Here is a 13,065-nt window from a genome sequence, read left to right on the forward strand (position 1 = left end):
TCTTGAGATGCATAAATTTATTGTTGTCCTCGTTTTCAAACAGATTTCATTGCTATAAAATTACATATTCACAATGATAATTGTGTTGTTTACACCTCATGAGACATTTTGAATTTCAAGTGCTTTTGTTTTTTAGAGTTAATGTTTGCCTTTTGGGAATTTAAATTGGTTTAAATGTATAATTTCATAGCAATAAAATCTGTTTGAAAACGAGGACAACAATAAATTTATGCATCTCGAGAAAAAAATGTATTCTAAAGCTTTCTCGCCCGGGGGGGGTACTAGGGCAAAATGGGTTACGGGGATGCTCCGCTGGTCAGGGTACCTTTTTTAACCTCCAAGAGTCCCAGGTAGGGTCGCAAAAACACCAAAATAGAAAAATCAGTCCCTCGTAGGGTGCCTATTTTTGGAAAATTTGGGTAAAAAGTAGAAAATTTTGGAATTTCAGTCCCATTCAGGGTCACTTTTTTCGCAAATTTCGAGTCCCACGTAGGGTCCATTTTTCGAACCTCAGCGGAGCACCCCCGTCGGTCGACAAGGGTAGTACCCCCCCCGGGCTTTCTCGAAAGCTTGAAAAGAGTTACACAACTTGAATGACAAGTTTCATTTCAAAAATGGATTAAATCTTCCAATAGGTATTCCTAGAACTTCAACGAAGAAAATCTATCATTATCTAACTTCAAATTCGATCATAATGTTAAATAATGCAAAAAGGTAAAATTATCACCTAAGAAGAGACTTCTCGGGAAATTCATTCGAAAATACGGTTAGGGGTCAAAGATAATACCCGAAACTAGATAATATAATAAAGATATTGTAAAATGATTTTTGTTGAAACTAAAAGTATGTCAGATTAAAGGGATCTCCATTTCTGAGTATAACTTCAGTGACAGTTTTTTCTCAGAACTTATAATAAGCACTATTACCAACGATTTTCTCGTGGAGCGGATAGGAGCGAAACGCTTTTGCGAAAAAGCGTAGATTTGAGTAAGGCGCGTAATACAGTAATATAGGTGTTATAGGATAATATGATAATGGTTATGCGATAATATTAGAGTGTGAATGACGCTTGTAAGACGTCTTAAAATTGACGTGTATCGAAAGGAACAGTGGTTTAGCAGGTAGTTTAGAATAATCTCTTTCATCGCTACCATCAAGATAATACTAATCGGGGTAATCGGTGTGAAGTTTGATGATGTTTAAAGGTCTTAACACCGAATTATCACACAGAAGGCTTTCTTTTGAAACTGGAAAATATGATTGTATTTTATTTAAAAAGCTAAGCTGCGTTGAAAGGTCGAAGACATTAACGAAAAAAAAAGAAAAGAAGAATGTCTGAAATTAGTCTGAACAGAGTTTCCCTTGGGAGTTTTTACAAGCAAGAAAAAGAAAACGGACCGTATGTGTGGCCCAAAATTAAGTCTTTAAAAATGGACTTTTACAGTGCAGAGATAATTTCAGCGACAAATCGACCCTCATGGTGGATTTTCTCAATTCTTTTTTTGTCTATTTTAGGGCAAAAAATTGTAATATTTTCTAAAATGCAAGTAACCAATCAGACGTAGGCTTATAAAACTTATGTAAAGACAAATCCGGTAAAATGAGCTACAAAGCCCGAAAACCTCAGCGCGGTCATTGCAACGCTTCTATTATGACAGTCGAGACTTAAAATCATCATTCAATTCGATTCTTAAGATTAATATGTACTAAAAAGATGACTAATAGCCCGTTTTAGCGTTCATAATACATAGCATTAATAAATCACGTGTCGATGTTGATTATTATTGCAATGCGGCATGGTGAACTGGATATTAAGGTAGCTTTGATAGTAAAGTGTGATTTCTAACAAAATAGAGACTTTTAAGTCGACCTTTAATATACAGGTATGCGTTGTCATTTCGATCTATTTAACACGTACAATCATCGATAGCACGTCAACTTTTATGACACCGCACTCTGACCCAGAAAAAGGCACTCTGAAAAATGCTGAAAAATCCGACAACATAGGGGAACTAGTGTGTATTGCGCTACAAGGGTTGACAAAAAGGAAAAATACATGATAAAGGGTTAAGATTCAGAGAAAATATAGACTTTAAGATCATTAATGATTTCACCGATTTTTGCTGCAAGGGATCCACCACTTAAAAGCTAATTTACTTGCCGCACACACTTGTGGCTTGCTAACTCCGTCCCCCGGGAATGTTTGCAATACATAGGTGTAGTATAAAGTGGGAGTGATACCCAAAAATACACTATGTTTTGTTGTCTATAAAAATAACGTTTATAAGAATATGTAGGCTCAGAGTTTTTGGTCCCTTAAGAATCGCTCTTTTGTTTAAGAGCAATAGAATGCCGTGTACTTAATAGCCGGGGGGGGGGGTAAGAGGGGGTGGAAAAAATCTCAAAACTTAATAAGCGGGTGCTGGGGTTGGAATAAAAATGTCCTTGGTTGAAAATTTTTGAAAAATTAATTCGGGGGCGCTTATCATAGGAGATTAGGCAAAAACAGGGGCCTTTAAATGTATAAGTGTGTGTTTACATCTTTAGATTTGACGTTGTTCAATGAAAAAACCTTATCAACAGGACTGCTGTGTATTTTCATCAAATGATCTCAGACGAGAGGAGAGTTAATGTTGTTTCTTTTTGTCAAAAACAAACCTATCCATCAACAAGTTAGGCTAAAAATAACCCTTTCACCGGAATTTCAAATCAACATTATTTGAACGAGATTCGTATTTGTCGAGGAGGGAAGTGCAATCGTGCCATCAACACAAGACATATCTCTTAACACGGGTGTAAAAGAATTCCTTGATAAGTTAAAGGTGAAAGAAGGAGGAGAGGTCTTTTTCAGAACCCACTGAAAACACAGACAGTTCATATTTGACTTCTTATCTCATCACTTAGTCCCTAGAGTTGAATTTCGAGTAAAAAATAAATCATTCAAAAATCACCATCAGGATTCACGCGAATGATTAAAAATGATAGTGAAATTTATAGAGCAACTAACACCGGCAGCTTGGTAGGTCGACTAAAGTTCAAGCAAACTGGGGAGGCAAATTTAGGAAATTTTGAATTTGGAGCCCCTATAAAAAGTAAATATCTTTGTAAAATGAACGCGAGCGAATCGAGCACAAAAATGTTGGGGTATTTTCTTTCTTTTTGGCCGGAAAATGCTATAACTAAGGTGTAAAGGAGCGAATGGGCGTCGCCAAGATTAGTAATCGAAAGCGTATTTTTGCACCCTTTGTATTTCGGCCCCCCAAAATAATCGGCTGCTGAGGGGGCACTACCCCCCCCCCCTGCCACCACGCTACTGACTAGGACAATTCTTCATAATCAAATTTAAACCTTTAAAGGACTTTTGCCTTCAACCAAAAATTTCCCCAAAAGGTATGAAGATTTGATGCTACTGGTATGATGAGTATTGATAATAACCGTAAGGCTCACGCTTGTATTTCACAACGTACATGAGGCAACGATAAGAAAAGTATTTTCGAAAAGTGTTTTCAAAAGTCGAAAAGGTAACCTTTATTTATCTGAAAGCCTTTCATTTCACAATATCTTATAATTGAAGATACTTTTTTACTCACTTGCAATAAAAAAAGAATCTCAAAATCTTCCCTGAAAATCAAACTGACAAAATTCATGGTTTATAAACCCCTTAAAAACAGGATCTTATGACATCACTTTGATTTTGTTGACAAAAACAAACAACACTTTCACAAATCCCCCTAAAAATAGAGTTTATGGGGAGGTTTTATAGGGAGAGATTTACGTAATGGGGGACTTTTGTAAGAAAATACAATTTTTGTAGATGTTATTGAACGAAATAGAGAGATATAAAGTCTATATTTAAGTTCACTTTTTCCGATCAGTTCTACAGCGGCCGAATTGTCTCTAATATGGAAAAAGGTCTGGCCTAATTCACTCAATACAGAGTATCATAAAGGTATATCCTTAGTACTGTTAGGTTCCAAATAACGGGGGGGGGGGGTGGAAAATTTTCTAGATTTTAATAAACGGGAGGGGGGACCTAATTGCCGGGGGGGTTGGAAATTGTACTTAGAAACCCAAAAATAAGTTAAAATAGGCCAAAATCAGGCTATTTAGAGCAAAATAAGGGGCCTTCTTTTTGACAGCTGAAAATATTCTTAGAGATTAATAAACGTGGGGGTCCTAATAAGGTCCGGGGGGGGGGTTGGAAAATTTTCGAAAAATTAATAAGCGGGGGGGGCGTTTATTTGGAACCTAAGAGTAGTAGTCGGCTTGCCTCTCAAGTTGTTGAGGGCAAAAATGGTCTAAGTTTCAGATTCTTAAAAAGTGAAATGCTTTGTGGGTTACGAATTTTTGAGACCATTGTTATGAGATTTTCTATAAGGAAGAACATGGGAGGAGGCGTGTCATGTGCATTGAGGGGGAAACAACAAGTCTTGCAATGATCTAAAAAATTGAAACCCTAAAACCCTAAAAGGTCCTAAAACCCTTTCCTAACACAACAATACTGAAAACAACAGGAGATGTTTCTTCATATCTCTCGGTGAAAGAAAAGTCTTTTCCGGAATCAAAAAAGTACATCTACAATTGAGCAAGAGATCGGACAGGTTCTACCTCAGAACATCCCCTCCTCCTTGAATAAAATAGAAAAGCTTACAAAAACTAGATGACTCATATCGGTTGGTAAAGTCTTAACCTTTTCCGATAGGGATTGTTGCCTGAGGGTTGGACACTAGATTTAAAAGCCGGATTTGGAAATTGTCTTTTTAGCTCGCACCCTTAAAGTGCAGCAAGACGCTGGTGAAATCGACACCAAAACAATAGTATTTTTGATTCAAGTTGGCTATGAGACGGTATGAGGCCATTTTTCAATATAAATTAGTCATACAGTTAGTTACACCACACATGTTTTATCAATGCTCATCAAATCTAATAACTCCCATAATCACAAAAAGAAAATAATGATACGACGAAAGGAAAACCAACAAGACGACTTAAAGTCGAAAATTTCGCATAATACTTGAACATCAACGACGAAGACGCGTGAAACGTGACTCATGCAGCATTATGCATTTTGAATGAAGCGTTACACAAAATATACACAATGTATTGTACACACAGGTCATAGATACCCTGTTTTTTTAATGAAAAATCTCAATCCATTAAAAAAAAAGATTCCTTTAAAAATGCGACTAAAGAATTCTATTCTATAAAGCGTAAACAAAATCTTTCAATTCAGAATAATTCAGAGAACTGCAATATATTTGAGAAAAATAATTTTAAATTTTTTTGAAAACAAAGAAGAAAAAATTAACTTTTCATTCTTTGATGCCAGAAACCTCATTTTGTGCTTTGAAGGAACTTGTGATAAAGACTTCTTTCACTTGCGCAAAGTTTATATCAACTTCTTTTTATAAACAGTAGAATTTATCTAAAATTGAGAAGGATATAACATTTTTTGGAAATCCCCCCTGGACATTGTGACTTTTGATCCCCCGGACAGCTAGAGGTCTGCGATTCAGACTACCGGACAGCAGGTCTAACCCCCCCCCCGCCCCGGACAAGCATCAGTTGATCCCATCGAGAGCAAGTTTACTCCCCCCAGGACAAGGCAAATTTTGTAGATTTTTCACTACCCTCTCTTCCAGACACTATATCCTCCACCCCCATGTACAGACATTTTTTGGAAAAGCCCATTAAAGGCAAAAAGCAGTTGAGCACACTCATTTTTTTATAAGCATACGGTAAATTTCGGCTAAAGCTCACTATGCTTAAATAAATCTCAATTTTGAGACTCGAATTATGCTTAACCCTATGCTTGGTAAAAAAATTATATAAGTTTAGATAGTGTACATTCTTAAGAGACCAAGTTGTGTTATTTATAAGAGATTAAACAAAATAAAATCACCAATTTTTTTAATTTTGTTTGTAATTCTCTTCTTCATTAATTTAAAGAAAAACAACAATGTTTTAAAAATTGTTCATTCTTCTGTTACTTTCTGAAGTTTGGGAAATTATGATTCTAAAAATTTCTTTGGCTGAGCCTCAAGGTATGTATAGCATATGCTTAATTTTTCTGGAAATTTGAGCTTCAGTATGCTTATAAACGTTATGCTTATAACAAAAAAATGAGTGTAGTTGAGCTCCAGCAGCTTCTGGACTAGAAAATTGCAGGGTAAAACCTAGCCAACTTTAAGCTTTAAAGAAATAATACTCCTTAAGATTAAACTTTGACTCCATTATAACTGCTTTAAACTGCATCCCATTAAACAAACCCTCCCCAATCTCTTGCTGATTATCCCGTGAAAAATTTATAGGGGAAAGATTCCAGAAAAGTAACAAGAATCTTAATGCCGAAATGGGAATCTTATACAAACAACGTACCATGGTTAAAAATGAAAATCCTAATTAGCAAAAGGTGTGTCAAGATCGGTGAAGTTTGATTGAAGCTCGATTAGTTTGATTTATTACCTTGTTGCCCATTCTTTTTACATTCCGGAGGCTCATTAGCAGACGCCCACGTAAAGAGCGAGCCAATATCTATCATCCCATCGGGGAGGAAAAGCTGGAACTTTTACTAACCAAACTCATCGAACACCAATCAAACTTCATCGGATAAAAAACTGTCATCATTAACAAAGGATCGCTGTTCATTGTGCGGTGGTGTAAGGTGGGGCTGGATCTAAATGTCCTTTGTACGGCAATGAAAATAGGTTAATTTGAAATCTGCTGCATTATCTGTACACCCCACCTTACCCACCGTAAATGACTGTACAATGACAATGTACGGCAGTGTCTAGGCAGGGTCGTTTCTAATACAAAAATGATTGCTGAATTTCAATTGACATGATTTCTAAGAAATACCGTGAGATCGGGTAACTTGCATACTGTAGCCCTCAGATAAATGAATGACCCATTTGGTCATTAAAATACAAAGTTAAATCAAAACAAAAATGGTAGGCTAGAGCTGCAAGCGGAGCTGGGTAGTTCATTTGTTTTGAAATTTTGCTGCTTTGATTGGTCAGTCATTTGATGGCTGTGCAAGTTACCCGACTTCAATCACGGTACTTGCTAAAACTGACTGTTTATCACAACTGGTTTCACTATTAACACATAACTATCTGGTGAAAAAAGGAAAAAAAGATCATACCTGTGCTGTTTGTAGTTTTAGTGAAGAAGGGCCAAGAAGAGAAGAGAGGGTTAATAATGTTGTTGTTGTTTGTTGTGGAAAATTAACTCTTTTTGTACTACTTACTGAGCATGATCAATTTATTGGTGCATTCACTAACTACACAAACATAAAATAATTAGTAGTAAACAATTATTAAACCTCTTTAAACACTCTACAAAAGACCAGAAAATATGATAAAAATTTATACAGCAGCAGCAAGTTTCAAAAGCATGTGCAATAATCAAGCAGCCATTAAAAGGTTCTCACCATGAATGTTTATAAAGGCTTGGTTACACTTCTTGCACTAGCGTATTTTATTTATTAAGTAAAGCCCTGTCTTTTATCACTTTTTATCTTTGTGAGTGAGTCCACCTTTAGAATATTTGCCGTAGTACGCCCGCAGCCAAACGCCCACGCCATAATTTGCGCCCCAAAAAATGTCTCGCCAGCCAGACACACGGAAGGCTATCGTAATACTTTCGCTAAGCGAAATTAATAAAATTGATAAAATAAGCCAAAAATAGAAACACTTTAATAAAATGATGTCGAAAAAACTCATTTCATTTTCCGATTATGATCTGATTAAAATGTATAAAGCGTTTTAAGGCCGTACATAAAACGGCGTGATAGGACCATCGTGACCAGAGATAAAAGTGAATGCTAACGGTGCGATTTCCTTAACTGGAGACCGTGTTTGATATTAAGACGTCCATCCAGAACACATACATCCTTTCTTACCACCATTGAAGATTCCTTGGTAATTATATCAAGGTCCATTTAATGTTCATACAACGTCCACATGAAGATGTGGACGTGAGAACACGGGATATATTTATGGACATAGAAAATGTCAATGAAATTTATTTGACTTAATGGTAATAACGTCTGTGGTTATTTTGCTATGACACCATTGCATAATGCATTGATTCACTGGTTGTGATTGTAAAGGGAGCAATTTTTGACGTGCCTACCGCATTTTTAAAGCAAATCACAAACGTCGTGTGCAGCAAAAATGTATTTTGAAGATTTTCATAGGAACAATATACGTGACGCAAGGATACAGGGAATAAAAGGAAATAGCTAAAAATTGCTCTTTAAAAATCGAAGTTGGCATCAACTTATTGTATATTGGTCACCGGGTTCATCAAGCCTCAAGAGTGATATAATTTTGAAAGTGAAATAGTGTGGTCGTGTTACAAAAATACAGGCTGTTTGTAGGAAAAAAATAAGATCCAGCTGAAACTTTCTCCAGACCTTCTCTATAGGATGGTTATGCCTCAGGAAAAAATCCCCTAATATCCAACTGGTGGAACATCCTTTTTTGGGACATTTCATTTTTCCCCAGGCAAAACCCAAAGGGCAAAATTTTTTGAAAATTTCAAACTCATTTTCAGACATTATCAAGTATACCATTCGAAAGCTCTCGAAAAACTATATAGAAGACTTTTAAACGGTTATAGCCGATTTCCTTACCTAGCTCGAGATATTTCATGCGCAAGTTCAACTTTTCGCCCCATTTTGGTCTAAAACTAAAATTGACCATATATAGCATCTTCTGCGTGAATTATCTTGAGTTAGGTAATGAAATCGGCTATACCCGTTTAAAAGTCTTCTATATAGTTTTTCCAGAGCTTTCGAATGGTATACTTGATAATGTCTGAAAATGAGTTTGAAATTTTCAAAAAATTTTGCCCTTAGGGTTTAGCCTGGGGAAAAAAGAAATGTCCCAAAAAAAGGATGTTCCACCAGTGAGATTTTAGGGGATTTTTTCCTGAGGCATAACCATCCTATAGAGAAGGTCTGGAGAAAGATTCAGATGGATCTTATTTTTTTCCCTTAAATTATGCTAGACAACCCAACTCAAAGTAGATTCCAGCCTCAAGTTCGCATGCATGTAAATATTTTGAATGGCCTTGAATGGTAACTAAGGATGAATCATATCACACACATCGCTTACAAATGATAAACTATCAGTCTCAAGCCATGGGAACGAATACAACATATTGACATTTCCGACTTTAAACTCCTTAGATTTCTGACTGATCGTTTATTTAGTTTATTTTATACTGTGTATTTAAAAAGATAATGTCAACAAAAATAAACACAGACATTTACTCTTTCTAACGTGTAACTTAAAGTACCTTAATTAAGAAACATACGGCGCCAGGCTATTACCCTTTATAAATTGTCACATCATATTGTAAAAATTGAATACCCCTATAAAATAGTAGGGGCCACTATGTCGCGAAAAAGCTTCCCGTGTGCAGCAGCTTGTGCAAAGGGATTTTATGATTGAATATTGTACCTTGAAAATAGAAGATCAAAATTTGAGAGGTGGGGCCGGGTGTGACCACCCGTTGCCATGGAAACTGACGTCATTGGTTACTATGGCAACCAAAATAAAAAGTCGTCAAAATTGAAAAATTTTTGTTCCATTCGAAAGAACATGAAAAACTGATAAAGAAAAAGGTCACAACCTATATCTGAAAATGAATATATCAGGAGATATTAAGGAAATAAGCCAAAATGACGTCATGAAACAATGACGTCATCGAAAAATAAAAATTTGCCAAAATTCAAAAATTTTGGTTTTTTGGAAAGGATACCTTCCAGTGAACATAAAATATTATTACGAAAAAGTCTGAAAATCCTTTTTAAGAAGTCTATTAGCCAAAATTGATATTTTAAAATTTTGCCTGTAATGTGCTGGCTGCTGCGTGTAACCTTCGACAGGCAAAAATTGAAAATCTCAATTTTCGCCAATAGACCTTTTTTAACAAATTTTCAAACGTTTTCGTAATAATATTTTATGTTCACTGGAGGGTCTTCTTTCCAAAAAAACAAAAATTTTCGAATTTTGGCAAATTTTTATTTTTCGATGACGTCATCGTTTCATGACGTCATTTTGGCTTATTTCCTTAATATCTCCTGATATATATATTTTCAGATATAGGTTGTGACCTTTTTCTTTATCAGTTTTTCATGCTCTTTTGAATGGAATAAAAATTTTCTAATTTTGACGACTTTTTATTTTGGTTGCCATAGTAACCAATGGCGTCAGTTTCCATGGCAACGGGTGGTCACACCCGGCCCCACCTCTCAAATTTTGATCTTCTATATTCAAGGTACAATATTCAATCATAAAATCCCTTTGCACAAGCTGCTGCACACGGGAAGACATAGTGGCCTCTACTAAAAGAACAATAGGCTAACAATGCAACGCTAATTAAAAGCTTGCTGAGATGAAGCATATATGCAAAAAATAGACGTAAACGCCCGCGCGCGGATTTTCCTTTTCTCGCTCGCTCACTTCCAGTAAGAACAAAAGAGAGATTTATTATAAGAGAGCTAGACATCTTCAGGAAAAACCAATCGCCGGATGGTAAGCTGAAGCTGGAAATTGAAGATTTAAGTGATTTAATAAAATTATTAATTATTAATAATTATTAATTATTTACAATCATTTTCGGATGATGTCTTTGACCCAAGCGTCATTTTCCTTAACTTTCTCTTTTTAAATGTTTACTTTTGAAGATGTTACTGATCCCTATAATCAGCCTTAGATAAGACTTGCAACGTATTTTTGAATATAATTTCATCGCCTTTGGTCTTTTCATGAAGGTTACTGATAACGAAATCTATTCTACGGATTTTATGTTATTTTATTCCACTAATCCAGGCCACATATTAACGAACCAATCGAACTGGCTATTCAATCGTGCTATTATCGAGCTGTCTGAATTTTTTCAAAATTATTAGTTCGATTAAGTAAGACAAATATCAATCGAGTTTAATCGAACTTTTCTGAAAAACTAATAGTTCGATTAAGTTTGACAAATACATTTACTAAACGTTTAAAGTATGATTTGTCGAACAAATTTGTCGAACGAGTAGGCTCTATTGAGTCGAACTTTAATCGAACTCTAGTCAAACAACTCGAACTCCAGTCTGTTGAACCTTATAATTCTAGACTGAATCGCAGACCTCTACAAAAGCCCGGGTATTGCAATCTCGTTATCGAATATTTCGTTGTCGAGATTGTGGCCTGGCCTAATAAGACTGTTACATTTCAAAATCGTGCTACAAGGCATGATTCTAAAAAAGACGAATTTCGTTATCGTGTCGTGTTTCTGCGGTGGTTTTAAAAGCTAGTTTCGATACAGCCGAAAAGACGTATATATCAAGAAGGGACCTGGATTTTAAAAATGGATTTACAATAAAGATTTTCTTGGATGTTGCAACTTCTTATTAAAGGGTGTTTAACCTCCATCTGGGACATCGATACGAGCTTTTAAGTAGCGACAGTGAGAAAAAGTCGCTATAAAGAAATCCAACAGTGTTACAATTAATTTGTGAATTGGTATTTCAAAATAAGGGAGAACTTACATCAAAATAGCTACAAAGGATACAATCATTTGGTGTTTGACAGTAAAATTCGAGCAAGTGTCGAAACAGTATCTGCGCAAAGACGTTATTCGATCCTCGGCTATTTTTAAACAACGAAATTATAATTTCCTCTTGAACTGGGATATCGAGAATTAAAGAATTAAAATACCGAATTCGGGACATCGAGACACTTAGCAATCTTGACAGAAAAAAAATCCTTAATTTCTTTCTTTAATTACAGTAATTGACTGCTCATTGTTAATTAAATTGTATAAAAGTATCCTATTGTCGAAACTTGTACGAAATACGTACATAACTGACTAACTGTCAAAATGAATACATTAAAGAAAGAAAATCGAGATGCCTCCTGATTGTTTGAGAAAATGCATCATAGGGCGAGAGATAATAAAACAACACTTTTGTTGTTTTTTTTTATAACTGAAATGTTCAAAAATAGCATACAAAATCGATAAGGCGATTTTCGAGAGTTATTTGATCGATGTTAAAAAAAGATAACACTGTTAGCTTTGAAAGAAAAGCAGCGTTAAATTTGTATTGAAAGAAATTTTAAATTGGTTCAGGTAAACCTTAAAGGATCAGTAGGCTTCTAATTCTCTATTATATTACCTAATTTGAGTTGTCAACGTTGTCATCCAATAATTAAAAGGTTAAACTCTCCTTTTTCGTCATAAATTAGTAACTATCGCATTGTACCATAACAAGATCCCATAAAATGATTGAATTCTAATACCAACAGATGGTCTGGAGTGGGTGCATCTACTAACATCAAGACAATAAAACTTTTTAAATCTTTAAGCCCTCTAAAACCACCCTCAAGATGTTGTTATTGGAAAACAAGTCAACATGAGTGTTTTAGGGAAATAAAGGTGCAAAAAGTAATCCGAGTTGGCGAGAAAACAATTGTTGCATTATCCTGCCCTTAAATATGAAGGAGTTTAGTGACCCCTTCTCCATCCCTCTTTCCTGTTTTCGATGTTTTTTTCGTAAGTGAATATCGCTACATCAAAAAATACAACTTTTAAAATCTTTAAGCCCTCTAAAACCACCCTCGAGATGTTGTTATTGGAAAACAAGTCAACACGAGTGTTTTAGGGAAATAAAGGTGCAAATAGTAATCCGAGTTGGCGAGAAAACAATGAACATGAAAATTGTTGCATTATCCTGCCCTAAAATATGAAGGAGTTTAGTGATCCCTTCTCCATCCCTCTTTCCTGTTGTCGATGTTTTGCGAAGTGAATATCGCTACATCAAAAAATACAACTTTTAAAATCTTTAAGCCCTCTAAAACCACCCTCGAGATGTTGTTATTGGAAAACAAGTCAACATGAGTGTTTTAGGGAAATAAAGGTGCAAATAGTAATCCGAGTTGGCGAGAAAACAATGAACATGAAAATTGTTGCATTATCCTGCCCTAAAATATGAAGGAGTTAAGTGATCCCTTCTCCATCCCTCTTTCCTGTTGTCGATGTTTTGCTAAGTGAATATCGCTACAT

General features: G+C 35.5%; 1 protein-coding gene across 2 annotated transcripts in view; it reads right to left on the reverse strand.

Moving 5' to 3' along the window:
• Positions 1 to 13,065, reverse strand: part of LOC136824854 (U11/U12 small nuclear ribonucleoprotein 35 kDa protein-like) — a 69,280-nt gene that overhangs the window by 15,541 nt on the left and 40,674 nt on the right. The window lies entirely within an intron of this gene.

Source organism: Clytia hemisphaerica, unplaced genomic scaffold, assembly GCF_902728285.1.
Source record: "Clytia hemisphaerica strain Z4C2 unplaced genomic scaffold, Clytia hemisphaerica genome assembly, whole genome shotgun sequence".
Taxonomy (NCBI): domain Eukaryota; kingdom Metazoa; phylum Cnidaria; class Hydrozoa; order Leptothecata; family Clytiidae; genus Clytia; species Clytia hemisphaerica.